The sequence below is a fragment of the Zerene cesonia genome, chromosome 1 (assembly GCF_012273895.1).
Source record: "Zerene cesonia ecotype Mississippi chromosome 1, Zerene_cesonia_1.1, whole genome shotgun sequence".
Classification (NCBI taxonomy): Eukaryota; Metazoa; Arthropoda; class Insecta; order Lepidoptera; family Pieridae; genus Zerene; species Zerene cesonia.
In genome coordinates this window covers 9,466,290-9,485,320 of record NC_052102.1, presented here as the reverse complement: position 1 = coordinate 9,485,320, position 19,031 = coordinate 9,466,290, and the positions used below count along the sequence as shown (strand labels likewise).

Sequence of the window (19,031 nt, the reverse complement as noted above, 5' to 3'; positions counted from 1 at the left end):
ATATTACTTTACAATGGTAACTACTAAAATCAGTAGAGTAAACTTCCTCTTCTATAAAATTAGTTTCAACGCATCTATCAAGTTCCTAAACTAAAGACAAATCCACACGATCCTTACTTGACAAGATGTCGCCGCGTGCCGCATGCAGCTGAGACGCTTAATTAAGACACAGGCATTACAAATGCAGGATACGAGGTCGCGTAATTGCATTCACTCTGCTTTGAATTGTTTACTGCGAAATGAGCTTCGTCACAGGTTGGATGTAGATCTTGGGGACTGAATCGATAGATGTCACTGTCAATTTTGAAGTGTTTACTGAATAACAAGCGCCAAATTGCCCAAAGCGCAGACAAGAATTGAAATGAATTTGGAAGCGTACCAGCTGTTTATTTTACTATTGATTACATCTCTCAACCTCAAAATTATTGTATCGATTAATCGAGATAGTTCAAAAGCAAAGAAGCGAAGATTGCCGTGAACGCATTTTGTTAAATTGCAAATGTTTCTGAAATAATCTTAGCCACATAGCCTATTCTTATATGCAAATGTGACCTATATCAATTTAAAGACAGATATCACCTTTTTAAATACATCTGTTTAGATGGGGTGTTTACCCTATACTTAAAGTGTACCCAAACTACTCCCTCTCTAAACACCCTACTCTAAAAGCAATAATGTTAGCTCTAATATAATCCACCACAAATCAAATACCACCATAAAATTAATCCCAAATACGCGCGCTGACTAATTTAATACAAACCGTTTAACCATATCAAAAGCTCACGAATCAATATTACACAATCACTGCTGCATATTCCGTAGTTTGCTTCGGGTTTCCGGCGTCACTTGATTATTCACTAATTAACCGAATACAGTAGCCTTTGACTGTGTCACCGTGTACTGAGGTACTGTGACATGGCATGGTTGAAATACGGTTGTGGTAAAGGCTCAATTGTTATTCGTGACGTCATTACTTTATGATTCCATGTTGATTTTATATACTTTACCTGCACGCCCCGACTCCGCCTGGGTAGTCATTGAAATTGAAATAATATAAACTATCTTTTAAGTTGGATCAAACTGCACATATGTGCAAATTTGATTAAAATTAATTGACTAGTTTAAGAGTCCATCGCGAATAATGTGACAATTATAAATTCAATACTTTTCCGATTCTGTATTCTTTAGTTAATATTTAACAAAGGCAGAATTAATTTCCATTAAGTTATCTATAAAATTGCGACATGCCCACCATTTTATAGATACCAAGAGGTACCATGGCTAAACTAAGTTTTCGATAGTGAACACTCGAATAATTCGCACGAGTGGAATCGTATTCACAAAGGAATATCTACTATCCAATTCTTTCGCATTTGTAGCGGCACTATTCGAATGACCGCAGTTTCATCAAATTACACATTCATATGTGGGAGTCGAGCACGCTTCGGCACCAATTGGGCCAGCTCGTACCGGGGAAGTACTACACCCACTATTAATAGCATGCTATTGTGATTCATTCGGAGCCGGAGGCCCATATCCTTTTCCTTATCCTTTCCAGTCCTTTCCTTTATTCCTCTCGATAATCCTTTCTTAATCCCTTCCCAATTAAAAGTCGGCAACCCATTTGTAAAGGCGTAACATCTGTAATTCGACCTTATGCCTCCAAATTTTTTATGGGCGATGGTAGCGCTTACTATCAGGCGACCCAGCCATTACTGACTATAACATAAAAAAAACACAATTTATTCTCCATCTCTATAACAAACTAAAGCACCTCGCAAATTTCGTCAAAACACACGCGCCCCACTTGAGACTCTATCGAACAATAAATCTTGCTTACGTCCCTGTGTATTTACATACATTTACAAGAGTTCCGAGTGAAAAGTTAACTAGGCTTGTAGTCGGTGGCCAATCATTTTGTGGTCTGGGGACCGCAACTTGGCGTAATTGCCTTAGTTTAAATTAACTGTACGGTTGTTCTTGTAATAGATAGTTTGGAATGTGGTATCATTTGAAGGATATTGCATTGTTATTAGATTTTACAGTACTTTAGGTGTATATTAGTATATTTCTATGTTCTGCACTACCACTCCCCTCCTTCGTAGCTTTCCTCTGCTTTGCGGTTATCTGGAAGAGATCGCTTGCAAGCGATAAGACCGCCCTCTGTACTTATTTTTTTATATTATGTCCATTGTATTGTTCTTTCTTTGTGAACAATAAATAATTTTTATTATTATTATTATTATATATACCGTTCAGTATTTATAGTTTTCTTGAGAAATTTTGAAAGAATAGAAAAAATTTCTCGTTTATAAAGCATTTCACTGCTATAAAACTAAAAATTAAATATAATTTTCTTTCTGTTTTTCTCTCCCTTTCTCTTTCTCTCTTTCACTCAGGAATGATGTTAGAAAGAAAATTGTACCTACATTATTGATGTCCTATATTTAATTACAAATATGTTTTGTTTGATGTGTTACTAATGTATTCTACATTAAAGCATAAATAAAATAATAAATAATTTCTGACCAGTAATTTTACATAGCTAAGCTTAAAAATTCATCATTTATCAGGCATTTAGCCAATCATGATTACAGATAACATAATTATAAAAAAACAGTTTTAATCACTTAGTTATAAATGTGGCTATGCTCATATTTATTGTATGTTATTAAAATCCATATTTCGCAGCAACAAAATGGTGTATTGAACATGGTCGCCCTACAAAAATAAATTCTGATACCTGTCTTGGCGTGTCATTTGTGAAGTTTTTGATTTATGTTTATAAGTGAGCCAGAAATGTTCCTAGATATTATATGAAGATATATTATGTATCAGCTTAGGTGCTGGAAGAACGTAATGCTAAAAAATGTGAAAAAAATACATTTATGGTTCACATGTTTAGTAAACGTTAAATAAGTTTTAAACCAATTTTAAGAAAAACAAAATCGATATACGAACAAAATCATACAAAAATCTTTCACTTTCTAACTTTCCAATTACAAATTTTAATCGATATTCGGACGTTTAAAAATATCAAATCTCTGTATCCTTTTATTTACTTATATAGAACGTTAAAGCAACCCACGCAAAAACTTACTTATAACATCCACAACTACGTCACATGAAAACGAATAAAAAAAAACACAGTTTCCGCAGAATATTTCTAACAAACGCCTCCGGTGCGTCCATTCAACGGATCGCAGCGAAATCATTCTTTTCACTCAGCCTGCGTGTAACCTCGACTATTTCACACGTTTCCTGGTTTTATTTTATTCATCGATGCATACCTACTGTATAGTGTAAGTGATATTTAATGTTTACTTTATATATAAAGCGGAAGAGTGTGTGCTTAAACGCGCAAATCTCAGAAACTATGGGATCGATTTGGATGAAATTTTGTACAGAGATGAGATGAGACCCGAGACAGGATATATGATCATATGATGTGGTCTTCATCTCGGAAATCCGACGGATAAGGGAACTGTTCGAGAAAATCCCTGGAACTGTGTATCTATTACTTAAGCTATAGATGTTCTAGATATATAATATAGATTTATTAGCCATGGGCTAAACTATCACATCCTATTACAACACTTTAGAGTTTTAATTTGAAAAAAAGGGACTATTAATTGCTCCGAACATTCGTAAAATATTAGGATCATCAAAATATCTTGGTAAATGGTACCTGTAACTATGAAAATCCTGAAATTGATTCTCAAATTATTAAATTAATTGTTAATACAATTATCTGATGACGATGAAGTAACTTGACGTTTTCATACAACTTCCTAACCCCTATTATTTCTATCTCACTCGAAAACAGTTAAGTTTTCTCAACAAATGGTAGCTTTTACAATAATATTACTGCATAATATGTATGTATACAACAATTCATCCAAAACATTCAGTTACTATGGCAACAGAGCACAAATACATAACATAATTATCTATCTTTCCTTTCTACCATCGGGCGACTCAACGCGGGGCTGGTCTCCAACCATATGTGATCGACATACCACCTTATACATACATAGATATAGATTCGCTTCTTACGCGTTTTAGTAAGGAATGGAACAATCTTCCAGCTTTCGTTGTTCTCAGAAATTATAATTTGGATTTATTCCAAAGTAATTTGAATAGGCATTTATTGAGTAAGCTTGCTCCATCCTAGACCACGCTTGTCATTTTGCACCAGGCGAAGCGATGGTCAAATGCTCGCCCAATCTTGATTAAAAACATCCATATATCAAACTAAACATGAAACGATTTATAAGAAAAATCGAGCTCAAATTACAATCTCATGCCACTTGGCCATCCATTTTCATTTTTCGCAAGACATAAATCCACATGACTTGCAGAAATGCTTCAGTGTATCTCGTTAACGTTTATTATCTTGTCAAATTACAGCAAATATAGATAAGTGAATACAAATTAAAATGAATATAACAATATCTTTACATTTTTTGTATTTTTTCATCATTAGTAATATATTTTTCTAGTACTATATTTACTAAATTCTGATAGTTTATAAAAAATCATTTTTTTTTAAATCTTCATTTCATAAATGAAACGAAAAACGAAATATTCTATTCACCCTTCGATTAAAACAATAAAAATACACCGCAAGAGAAGCCAAACGAGTCAGCAACTCGACATATATGTGTACGGTCATCTAATTCAAAAGGAATTATCCAACCCAGGACATTAATAGCAAACCAATCCTCACAAGACCCTTGTTAGCCAACCCAAATTCATTTTTATACCGTCGACCAACATTCTTAATCCTCGATTCATTCGCTAAACCCTGGGTGAAGCGGTTATTCGCAAGTCGGTTTCATTTCAACGAAATCCTCGAATAAACAGAGTTGAGCAAATAGCTGGTAATACCGGTGCAAGGTGCATACGCAAATATCCAATATGGCTGCCAATATCGTGACGGTCTCATCATAATATCTTTTGCAGATTAGAAAGTTGAACATTTCTGCGCGTACCGTATCTATTTCTGGATTAAATTCGATTTCTGTTGGTAGTATCAGTCTCATAATATCCATACGGTCGTTCAATGAAGATAAACGCTAGAGAACATTACATTTTGCGAAGGCAAGGAGCTGGAAGCGGGAGGAACGAGCCCGAGCTACATACGGCGCATTATTAACAGCTCGGGACACCATTTGGGTTATGCGTTTATGGGTATGGGTTATGCGCGTATGTGTTACTGTCGTTTTCATCATTTTTATTTTGCTAACTTACGATAACCGTGAAACTGTCTAGACGTTTTTAGCTTTTACTACGAAGCGTTCTACTATAAGCTGATCTATAAATTGTATAAAATATTGTTTGACTGCTATAACTGTATAAATATTGTATGCTAGATTAATTTTTGTTTATTAAATCTACTTTTTATCCCGATTAAATGCTCCGTTGGGATAAAATAGGAATCTCGATATCCGGGCGGAGCCGGGACGAGCGCTTAGTAATAAACTATTTGTAGTTTTGGATTGCTTGAATAAAACCATGTAATATTCCTAAAAACATATTATTTAGTAAATACATTAAGAATATATCAAACACATATATTAACTGTATTTAAAATTTAAAAACAAAAGTAACACGTACAAAATCATGACGCGATAAGGCCCAGTTATAAATCTTGGCCACAAACACTTGGCAAAACTTCCAACTAGACTCATGTTTAAGCTAGTTATGACCGCCTCCTTGGTACAGTGGTTAACGCGTGAGCGTAGAACCGAGGGGTCCTGGGTTCAATTCCCGGTGGGGACGCAAAAAAAAAATGTCTCGGTCTGGCAGGACACAGAAGGCTGATCACCTACTTGTCCCAAAAGAAAATCGATCAGTGCAACGGATGTACATCATCTGCCCCATGCCCCAGTAGGGGACACGGGACTTCACTTTTTTTTCATGTTTAAGCGCTTGTTCTATGAGCATTCTCAACCCACAGAAATTTAGTCGGATTGAGAACTTCGTACTTTTGGTGTGTTCTACCTCAGAAACGTCAACTGGGTAAATATATTTTGATGATTCTTTTCTGTTTTTTTTTATATTAGATTCGGCAATGGAGCTGGTGGGACGCCTGATGGTAAGGGCTACCACCGCCAATGAACATTTGGAGAGGCATAAGCTCCATTACAGACCTTACGCCTCTACAAATGGATTGTCGACTTTTTGGGAAGGGAAAAGAAAGGATTGGCGATAGGAATAAAGGAAAGGACTGGGAAGGGTAAGGAAAAGGATATGTGCCTCCGGATTTGAACCAGTTTTCAAATAAAAATGAAAAGCCTTCCGTTCCGTGCCATTTAAAATTGGTTTAAGGCTTACAATTTTACGGCGGTCCATTTTTTTGCTAAAAATAATTACATTTAGAAATTAACGACTTTTTAACGGTTTTTAAACGCGATTTATTTATTATATTATTTAACCCGACGTTTCGAATACTTTACATCGAGGGAGACGTCGGGGACTACGTTGTAATATAATGAATAAATCGCATTAAAATCCGTTAAAAAGCCTTTAATTTCTAAATATATAATATTAGCGTAAAATCAAACACAAGAAAAGACTATTATAATTACATTATTGAATAAAATAGGAAGGTAATATAATAACATTTAATTTATAGAGTTATTCCTCTAGATATATTTCAACAGGCAATGAATGTAAAGGTCTAAAAAAATAACTATTCCGAATTTTTTCTTTCATCTACAAGTCTTAAAAATTGTTTTCGTTTTCTATAATTTTCCGTGAACCTTTCCGTTACAGCTTGGGCGATTACTCAACTACGAAAATAAGTAACTCACTTTATAAAGGCATAACGTAGCCACACGAGAAAATATACGAACAAACAAATTTTACCTTTACACCAATAGAATAAACTCCACTTTTCTTTGACACGGGCACGCCAATGCTATTTTAGGTACTTCCCAATGCAAAAAGGTTCGATTCTTAATACTCACAAACTAACTTATTGAAACCCCAGTTGCCCCTTATAAGAGAGAACCTAAATCAACGTCAATATTATGATAAATATTTATTTGTTTAAGATAATTCGTACAAACTGTTATAGTGAGTAATTAGTCTTGATCCTATTAATTGAAGCCTATTTCAGACTTGTTAATTACGACGCCGTGTATACTGTTAGTTTTGGTTTAGACAAAATTCATCTTATATTAATGCTATATGGTTTAAAACCGTTTACAGTATCTTTATTAAGTGTTGAGGTTTCTATATTTAAGGGTTTTAATGTGTGTTAGCTAAACAACAAACATGTAAATAGCGGTTTGAAATAGATTATTATAATATTAGCTATTACGTAATCTAGAAAGTCAAATATTCGAGTAATTTCGTAAATTACTTATGCTTCACTGTATATTTACATTAGTTTAATAATAGCTGCGACCGGCAGTTTCACCCGCGTAAGCCTGTATCCTGTAGGAATATCGGGAAAAAAAGTTGCCTATGTGTTATTCCAGTTGTCCAGGTATCTACGTACAAGAATTGATTGCAATCGGTTGAGTAGTTTTTGCGTGAAAGAGTAACAATCATCCACACATACATACACACACCCATCCATACTTACAAACTTTCGCGTTTATAACATTAGCTATATAGTAATTTTTGTAAAATTTTTTGCTTAAAGGTATTAATTTCCTTGTCTTCTATTAGATAAGATTTTTAAACGTATTATAGTGAGTTATGCCGTAGTAATCAAACTTTAAACTAATACTACAGTACCTAAAAAAAGTGAAGTCCCGTGTCTCCTAGTGGGGTCCTCCTCGGGGTGGTCCTCCTCGATTTTATTTACGGACAAGTAGGTGATCAGCTTTCTGTGTCCTGCCAGACCGAGACATTTATTTTTTTACGTCCCCACCGGGAATTGAACCCAGGACCCCTCTGTTCTACGATCACGTGTTAACCACTGTACCAAGGAGACGGTCACTACAGTACCTGCTACCTACTAATTCAACGAGCGATTTTATTCGAAATCCGTTTATTTTCGTTCCTCATTCACAAAGAAACCTTAGTAGCTACCACGATATAACCAACCAATTTTAACTCCATTCTCTCCAATCACAGCGCAGCTGACTATACCAGATTTATCTAACTACATAACAGAAGTGGGCCGCTGAAAATCAGTTTTACATGCATAACTCAAATTCAAACATTTATTTATTCAATTAGACGTCCTACAGAAGCACTTTTGAATCTTCATCCTATCCTATTCCTATCCTATCCTATAATATCATACATGAGAAAGTTTGTAAGGATGTGTGTTTGTTGTTGTTCTTTCACGCAAAAACTACTGAACCGATTACAACGAAATTTGGTACGTAGATAGTACGTACGTAGTAGCTGAAAACCTGGATAACATATAGGCAACTTTTTATCCCGATGTTCCTACGGGATACGGACTTACGCGGGCGAAACCGCGGGGTGCAGCTAGTAGCACATAATAATAAGTAAAAGTACCTGCGCTTTTGCTGTGACGTACTACTGCACGGCATTTCTGATATACCGCAAATGTAGTATGAAGTTAAATTAATTATCATAAATCACACTAAACAAGTTTGTTTGTTTGGATGTTTGACCGTCAATCACGCTGAAACTACATAATGGATTTTGATGAAATTTGGTATAAAGACCGGGTATGAGCTGACTTGATTGATAGGATACTTTTATACCCGATTGAATGCTCCCTTGGGATAAAACAGGAATATTCATATCCGGCGGAGCCGGTGCCGGGACGAGCGTATTATCTACACTTAACATTATAAAGCTGAGTTTGTTTGTTTGTTCGTTTGTTTGAACGCGCTCATCTCAGAAACTACTGGGACGATTTGAAAAAATTTCAGTGTTAGATAGCCCATTTATTGAGTAAGGCTATAGGCTATATATACACTGGCGAGACTTAGCGGTCAGCCTCGGCTTCGCCCGCAATTTACACAACTGCTATGTGTAACAACGGAAAAAGTATATTATTTTCGTTTATTATTACAGCGGTGATCCCCAACAATTACGACATTGGGACCTCTATGGGAAGACCATAAGTTTCACTGCCAACAAAGCACCTGAGACACCACCTGTGTTACAAGTGATCATAAGCGGTGGACTACTTAGTATAAGCCAGCCTTATTGTTTCCTCTGCCATTAAAACAGCGCATTGCCAACTCTGGTGTTCCAGCAACTTTGAGTGCAACTCTAACCCATCCAACTGAATACATAAACAGCGAAGTTTACGAAACACACTTATTTCGACATGTTTTATTAATTTACTTGCCAAGTTCGAGTTTCTATTTAAGACTTTAATGACTTCATTTCGTCGCAAACTCTTTGCTGCACGAGTGCTAAAATTGGCATTAAATATTTTACAGACGGTTTGTCAATGTGACTGAAACTACTATGGATTTCTATTAAGTGTTTCTTTTTTAAATCTTAGCAGCCAACTGAGGTTGTCTGCCTGATGGTAAACGATCACAACCGCCCGCTTGAGAGGAGCCTGAGAGGGCCTCGCAAATGCGTTGTCCATTTTTAAGGGATAAGGCATAAAAGAAACTGGAAAGAAAGCATGTTCTGGGAAGAGCGAGAAAAGGAAAAGGGCCTCTAATTAGTAAAGAAAAACAATACAATACATTAAATAACTTTGCACATGAAGCAACATGTCGTAGGTGTCCCTTTTTAAGAAAATTGCACAGAAGAGTGTATAATTTGGCCAATCATAAAGAAAATATATAGTGAAAGAACATATCACGGTAACATTTTTAACAACACTTTTATATCCTTTCCCTGTTTGTTCATATGTAACTGACTCCTTGTAGTGTATTGTTTTTCATAATCATTTACGTTAGTAACATTGCGATCTTTACAGATATTAATACGGTTCTTATAGATGTTGTTGTCATACAAGGATACTTGATTTTTATACTAACTCCAGTATTCAAAACTGTGATTTGCTACGGTTTGTCAAAAAGGCGCGTGTTCGAATACGGCCTCGTGATCAAATCTTTTCCATCCTTCAAAAAACTCATGTAGAAAGCATTTCAATGCCATAAAACTGAAACTAAAACATTTATATAATGAAAAGATTCTACAAAAAAACTGCAAGGTGCTGAATGATCTTAGATCCAATACCACGAAAGGAGCCACAAAATCACGCACAGCAGTTAATTAAACTGAAATTCCCTGTAACGTTGCCTCAATTCTACGATCCAGAAACTCCAGCAGTTGAAGTCCATCCAGCGGTTGCAGTTTGTTTTACGACTAATTAATTCCCTCTGGAGCACTTACAATTGTGTCTGCGATGGATACTCTAAAAACTATTTGTTGGGAGGGCTTTTTATATAAGAGATTTATCTTTGAGATGCCGCGGTTTCTTGTTTGTAATTAACTACCCGCGGCTTCGCACGCGTTTAATTAGGAGTAGTTTTATCGATGTTACTATATAAACCTTCCTCTTTAATCACTCTATTTCAAAAAGACCCTATAAAAATCCGTTGCGTAGTTTTAAAGATTTATGCATACAAAGGGACATAGGGACAGAGAAAGCTACTTTTTTTTTATACTACGTATAGTTTTTAAGGATCGAATTTCTATTCAATGCTCGGAGATGTAGTTGACTTGGAACTTTTATTTTGTTGTAGATGATTGTAGGATTTTGAATGGATACCTAAAATGCTTGATATGCGTTGAGATGAGCCTAATTAACTTAGTAATGCAGTCTTATTTTAAATAATCAATTTCAAACGTATCGTATATCCTAAGTTTATTTAATATTAGTTTTAGGTAGTTGTGACCGTTCGCGACTTTTCATGTGTGGTTTTTGTTGTTTGATAGCAAATTGTTGTTATTTGGTTCTATTTTAGAATCCATTTCCTGGGGGGAAAGTAACAGACATTCCCTTCAGACTGAGACTGTTTTCGAAGAAGAGAATTATTTCTTATGAACAATATGCATAAATATTGTTCATACCATATATGAATAGAAGTAACTTAATTAAATATGTAAAGAAATATTCGAAATATTTAAATATTCGAAGAAATTAAAGAAAAAGATTAAAGAAATATTCGAAATATTTTAACTCTTTTCCAAATTCCCTTTATATTATTCAGACATACCTATTCCAAAATTGTGGTAACCAACCCCACGGATAGCTGGGATACGATGATATCTTACCTTTGTGCAGAACTTGAACTATTTTCCTTAAATAGTTCCGAAATACCAGGCGACCGGATACTGCACGCGTTTCCGAGATGATCCATTGTTCGCCACACAACATTTGTGTGTTAGCACTTTCATTATAAAACTTTTTAATTGGTTCATGAAATTGATTTATGGCGGCAAATTCGCTTGGGCGGGAAATTTAAGAAATATTTCATAGGTTTTGATTGTAAACATCTTATAAATTTTGAAATTTGCTTGTTTTATATTTACAAATTATAATTAATATACGTAATTACTTATGTAATTCGGCAGATAAACTCAATTATTAAATACATATCATTTAGTTTGTTGAAATAAGATACACAAATGCATTCTTATCTCATACGTTTCGAAATTGAAACTAAGATTAATTATATCTAGTTATTTGTTTGATAAGAGCGTTAAATCGTAACAAGTATGTTAAAGCTCAATAAAGAGGAAACTTTTGTATTTATGTATGTTTGTACGTTTTCTGGAAAAAACCACTGGACTGATTACAAAAATTCTTTCACCATTTGGAAGCTGCAACTTCACTGGGTGACATAGGCGATATATGTACCACGGTATATAACTAGTTTTATAATAAATGTGAAAGTAACTGTATATCCCTTCTTCATGCCTAAACTAATAAACCTATTTAGATGAAATTTGGTACAAAAATAGTTTGAGCCCCGAAGAAGGTTAGGATAATGTTATCCCCATAATCCCACGGGAACAGGAGCTATGCAGATAAAACCTCAGGGCTATATATTCCATTGAAATCTATTACCATAATAATTAAGTCAACGATGATCAATTGCGAATATAAAAACAACTCTCCTCTCTACTGCTTACTAATTCAGAGGTTTCCCAAATACAACGTGCACAATGCCCAAATAAAATAAAATACCAACAAAAGACATAGCCGTTATTTTTAAATAAAACACTAACATACTACGCGACCGTACCGCGTAAAAACACTCCACGGGTAGTTCTAAACTCTCGGAATGGTAACGAATGCTCGATTCATTCCGTATTAACATCATACTCAACACGTACTCAACTAAGTGAGGAGTGGGCGAAGTAATGCGATGCATTATTTGCTTGTGCACGCCCAAATTTCGTTTAAATCGAAATAAGAATGAAACGTAATGCATGCTACTGCGGCACGTCGTGTTTTCGATAGAATTTTGTGTTGTGCCAGCTCGCATTGGGGACATACTACACCCGTTAAGATTTTTGATCCAGCTCGTACTGGGGACATACCTAAGAAGACCAGCGTGAAATAGTAGCACGATGCCATTGCAGACAATGACATAAAAAACAGGAATTTTATCAAGTAAATAGTTGTTGGTACCTGTGTATTGGTTTTTTGAGTGAGGTAGAGTACATTGCATTATTAATAAGGCATTGGTCCTTCGTCATTTGTTTAATTGAGATTCGAAGCGACTTTATATCGGTTGCATCGCAAATGCAAACCTCAGTAGCATTGTTTTATATCTTAGGTACTTCATAAATAAATATTTTTAACAATAAACTAAACAGCCTTGGAATTGTCAGAACTCGCCCAAATTTAAATAGGTCCACATGAGAGGCACCAGCTTTCAAATTAGACAAGAATCATAAAAATCGCTTCACCCAGTAAAAAGTTTTGGAGTATCAAGCACAAAGAAAATATAGTTCTGTTGAAAATAAACAAAGTTAATATGAGCTGCATGTCTCTTGTTATTTATATTGTATTCTGATTGCTTTTGAACGGGATCGGAAACAAATCAAATGGCTTGTTTCATACGATTCGAATCGAAAAAAAAATTATTCAATGCGACCCTAGGGTAGGAGCACAAATAAAAAATGACATAAGTGATTCTGCTTTAACCCAGCGCACTTGATACCACACAATACAAATAACAGCGAGCGTAGTCCAAAATATCAAATACACGGAACCTAACGCGAGATTCGTTTACAAGCGTATGTAACACAATGAAATTCCATTACTCTTTTGAATTTTGACAACGTCAACGATGTAGATATATTAATCTACATTCTAGACGGGGCGAGCGTGTAAATTTGTGTGGAAAACAAACGCCAATCTATGACGTCACGAATTTATTGTTCATTGTTCGAATTTGTAGCAGCGTTTAAAGCAATGTTAAAATAGATGCTTCATATGGTAATTGACAACATATCAACATTTTAAGCTTATACTCAAAACTAATTCCAAAATCACAGAGATCATATTTCTTTTGCGTTTTTAAAATATAAAGATTTACAATCATATTTTTGAGTTTAAAAATCATCTCATATTCAAATATCGCAAGCGCCAAATGACATAATCTCAAATGGTCAGCTTCTGTGCTGATTAAAATAAAAAAAAAAACAGTAATCACTGAAATTACTGTAAATGTCACAGTAATAGACTTTGGAAAATTATTTTTTGTTTCTTACAAAATTTAGCACTGGCACATATTTATTCCACCGAATGTATGACGTCATCAGATAAAAATAACAATAAAATATTTTGATGGTCGAAAAAGCAAAAAAGAAATGGCTTTTATCTTTCATGAAAAAAGAAAATGTATAATTGACAATAATGCTGTTTTAAATGTATTTGAATAAAAATCGCACACTCATAGGAACTATTTCATTGCACGAACTATGGCCGAAGATCAGTAGGTACTAACTGCGAAATATTGGGTAAGATTAGTAGGATATAGAAGACAAGATAAGTAACCCTCGAAATAAAGCCAACAGAAATTTTCAAAATAACGTATAAGAATTGAAAAATAATTTAAATTTCGAACTTATTCGAATTTAGAACTTCGCATACATTTCAATGGCTTATTACCAACTATAAAACGTCGTGACCTAGTTCCGAACAATCCATATTGCAATAAAATGCAAACAATAAACAAAAGATTCGTAATAAACTCTCCGAAGACGTTATTTTGGTGTTTCGAATGCGCGGAACAAAAGAATATTTTTTTCAAAATAAGAACAGTTCAAATTGGTTGCTTTTATGCAAGCAATTTTTCTTTTATAATTCAAATACTATACAATGTAATATAAGGCATCATTAAAATAAATGCAATTTTTTCAATACCATAAAAACGTCTTTTAAACACCAGAACATTTTCGTTCGCTCAAAGCATTTGCGATAAATCAAAATAACATAATAAAAAATAAAAAAAAAAGTTTTGTCAGAAGTGGGATTCGAACCCACGCCCTCAGAGAGGACCAGAACAACTCGCACTGAGCCATGCTCAGTAAGGGAACCTTGAGTCTGGCGCCTTAGACCGCTCGGCCATCCTGACATGTGACGCCTTTGGCATAATTAAGAATCGTATTCTCAAAGTAAATTTACGTTATCTTATACATGTGTCGATACTGCTTTAAACAATATTGTAATGTGTTTCTGCTATCTGTTGTAACCATCTATTGATTCAAACTATCTATTGTTTTTATTGAAATACTAGCTGTGCCCGCGTCTTCGTACGCGTGGAATACTTATAATAAACACTTTAATTAAAAAAAAAATGATTACAAGCGGATATTAAGGATATAAGGACTGGGTAGGGTGAGGAAAAGGAAAAGCGTCTTCAGCTCCCCACACACCGAACGAGAAACATTCGCATGCTACTATTTTTAGTAGCCAGCAACTTCTGTCGGGTGTGGTTACTTCCCCAGTGCGACTCGTCCCAATTCGTGCCAACACGAACTCGACTCCCACAGTCATTATTAAAAAAAAACACACACACACTTTTCACAATAACAACGACCATTACATTAAAGAACAATACTCAAATATCCACATCCTAATACAATGTAAAATTTAGTGCATCCAAGCGTGCCAGCTATCTGCGGACCCCACGCTGCAAGGAATTGTTGACCCGAGTTATTGTGACGCAGTAATCCGCAACCTACGCCCGAACAGACGCTTAATGAATACTATACATTCATATGGGACCACGCTTCAGTATTCGCTAATAATGAGGAAGTAAAATTAAAACGGAATTGCGTAGGATTATATCGTTATATTGAACATTGTTTCTGTTGTTTATCTGTAATGTAGTTCAAAACCTTTAAATATCAATGTACTTAATCTATATTTTTACATTTTAATATATCTAAATTTGAAAAAGATCCCATTGATAATGAATTAATTATTATATGTCTATGAAACACATTATGCCGAACAAAACCTCCGTTTGTGATGTCATTTTAAAACGAATCTAAACATTCTATAATATGCATATAAATAAATAAATGCATTAAAAATAATTATTACAAACAAGAAGGGGGAAGAGGTTCCACTCAAAATGAATCAAAACTCACGCAGTTATAGAGAAACAAAATACAAAAAAATATATTCGGATTGAGAGCCTTCATCATTTCCAAACGTCTGTTAAAACTGTATCAATTCTTTAAGACGTGTATATTTTGCTCATAAAACATTTATTTATTTAACTCTTTACAAGACTCTCTTACTCTTACTCTTAACAAGATTGTACATGAGAGAAAACTTAAAAATAAATTATTATAATACAGTTGCAAAAGGAAGTGTACAATTTATTTGACGGCCTTATCACATAGAAGCCTTATCACATCTTCCAGGCAATCATGGTAAAAGATAACGAGCATACTGAAAAACTATTTACAGGGCGAGAAACAGATATGTTTAAAGAGCTTGATTGTATTTACATACAACATAATATATACACATATATAATACAAAAAAAGTTGAGAGGTGTCAACACCCGGATGGAACGAAGTTCTTTTCGTTTCTATAAGAGAAAGAGAGAGACAGACAGAGAAACATGCGCACGCAGCACAGCTTACAATAGCTTACTATATTAAAAAGTGTCGTTACAACTTTTCGTAAGAATTTTTTCCGTCTAGCCCCCTTTCACAACGCGCGATAAGGAACTTTGTTCCAATATAAATATTATTATTATCCAAATACATTCAGATTCATAGAAAAATCTTTCATAGAATATTTGCTATAACGCTCTTCCCACAGAACATTCAAAACTTTCATACGTAATGACGTCACAGCGTCTGTTTATTGCCGAGCCGTCAACACAACTTATTGCTACGTAATACGAATTTATAGCTCCATATCTGCTACACTACATCCATTACGAGTAGCACGTAATATCTCAAAATTGCGTGCAATACTAGCCCATATTGCATTTGGAATAAGCGATAAATTAGTGTGATAAACGGCTCAGTTACAATTTGATGGTGCTTTTTCATTATTTTACTACACTCGTTGGTAAACAATTGCTAGATAAAATCTATGTGGATACGGTGACGATTTATGAACAGAAACTGTAGCTTTATCGCTGCGGATGCAAATACCCAATCATTGATAACCGTGTTTTATCAAACTTTTGGATAAATCAAACTCAACTATTTATTTATTCAATTATACACCTTGTAGAAACACTTTTGAATCGTCAAAACACAGTTTTACTATTGAGCACTGATTCGGAAAGCAGTTTAGTTCAGAACCGACAAGAATGCTCATTTAAAATGATGTCTATGTTACATTTGCCAATACGACATAGTAGGGGAGCCCGAGATGCTAAATGTGTATTTACTCGAGCGTTTCAGAAACCTATTGGAATTCGCAGATTATACGATAGCAAGAAAAAAAGTCCTATAGTGTTTTCAATTTTAGCGGTGGAGAAAGGTTTTTGATATTTTTTTTTTTTGTAAAAGAAAAACGGGGCTGTGGAAATACTCAAGCACGTGAGATTTTGATATTTTAAATGCATTGGCATATCACTGAAATAAAATATAACTTATTCTTACGATTTATGTGGTAATTTCGTGGCTACAAATAAAAGGTAAAATATAAAAATATATGACTCGAGCGCGTCAGATAAAGATATTACGGATTATTTACAACATAAAGTATCCAAATTTCGCTAATCTGACAATTTGAGCGTAACCTTAAAGAATTATCGATATTTTTAAATTTTCTGCGGCTCCTGTGAGCGCACCCACCAGTATTAACTGCTCATACTTTCTGGAGGTACTTAGTAATAGGTAAGGTACGTTCCCTTATAATAATCTGACGCGCTCGAGTAAATCCCAAAATCCCCTCTTGGGCTCCCCTACTAACACAATTTAGTTGCCTTGACAACAACATTATAAAAAGCGACTTCAAATCAGCAAGTGATGAATTTTAATGAGTAATTTGAAGCTTGGTGAAGAAATCTCAGCCGATTAAAAAGTTATTAATGTCGCTCTCGAGTCTTTTGAAGACTGTTAAGAAAACACGAATTTAGATAAGCACCCATAAGCTTGATTGAATATCGATTTTAATCTTTACTCACTTCGTAATAAGATAGCTATTCAAGGTGACATTAATTTTTACCATTTTTTTGCACCGTTTCTCATAGTTAAAAAAGATTAAACAAAACAGAGACTTTTTTTTGTTTCTATGAAAGAGGGAAACAGGCTCTATGTCGTGACTCTAATAGGCAAATAGAGAAATAAGTGTTTGCCAATTTTATTTAAAAGAGTATAATACAGCGGACTTCATAGTAGACACAGTCTATCTCGCATCTACTAAACGATTATACAATAGAATAGTATATTTCAACTCAAGGTAAGTTGTAGACGTTTAATCACAATAAAAATAAAGAATTATAATTGTGTATATAGTGTAATCTGTTATCATAATAATAAAAGTATTATACAGGTAAGTATTCATAAACATTCGGATAAATAAAATGCTCTGAGCACTGTTCTGTTCTAAAGATTAAAATATTTTTAAAATGACTTTTATCGCTAAATAATAAATACGCCTTAACATAATCTAACAGATCTTTTGGGCGTACTTAAAACAAAACATCGTAAAATGTTACAAGGTTTAAATATTCAAAACGTGATTGTGTTTAGAGGATAAATAGATTACATTTTAAATTTGTAATTCTGAACTTGTAGGGAGTTATCTTCGTAACCGTTACTGAAAATTCTATCACTATCTCCATTCTTATTGTAACGACATCTTGTTCCTAATTACGCTATCGAAATATTACAACTCTCTGATAAATAAATGGACTATTCAAGACAAGAATAATTTTTAGTTATTGTTCAGTCAATAAGGCCATAATTTCCGATTAAAGGACAAAGGGCAGCAGAGTTTGTGAAATTAATTCTATCTATATAGAATGGTCAGCAAACAATATTTGTTACAAATTCATCGTTACATACATTCATCATCATCGGCCCATATATGTTCCCACTGTTGAGACACAGGCCTCCTCTGAGGGTACAGGCCATAATCCACCACACTGGCCATTGCGGGTTGGCACATATCACATGTCTTCGAATTTTTGATTCTTGGACATGCCGGTTTCCTCACGTTATTTTCCTTCATTGTTTGAGCAGTGGTGATGCTATCCACATGCGCAGATAAATTGAAAAATCAATTTATTTCTTGTACGCTCGCCTGGTCTCGAACTCCGACTTATCAAGTCCGAGGTCCTCACCACTGCCACCACCACTACTTGCTACATACATTACTACTGAAAAATGGCTATGCTATGGCACCCTATTTATCCGGGTAAGATAAATATAAGAAAATGTATGTTGGCCGGCTGGTATAGTTGTTAGTCAGAAAATGTGCAGTCTGTGAATAAAGCAAACACTTTATGTTTATTCTGTCATAACCTAGGCTGATAGCACTATGGTCCGAGTCGGTCTCTAATATTTATATGTTATCCAATATTTATATATTATCTAATATTTATATATTATAGTTGATAAATCCAAATTTCCTTTGCAATCTTGATTTTCCTTAGTACTATGATTAGAAACAAGTTGAT

General features: G+C 34.5%; 1 non-coding gene across 1 annotated transcript; it reads right to left on the bottom strand.

The window, feature by feature from the left end:
• Nucleotides 1-14,388: 14,388 nt before the first annotated feature.
• On the bottom strand, nt 14,389-14,504 carry Trnal-caa. The gene is made up of 2 exons: nt 14,467-14,504; nt 14,389-14,433 (listed from the first exon to the last, which is right to left on the bottom strand). It is a non-coding gene; the product is annotated as a tRNA-Leu (tRNA).
• Nucleotides 14,505-19,031: the final 4,527 nt, after the last annotated feature.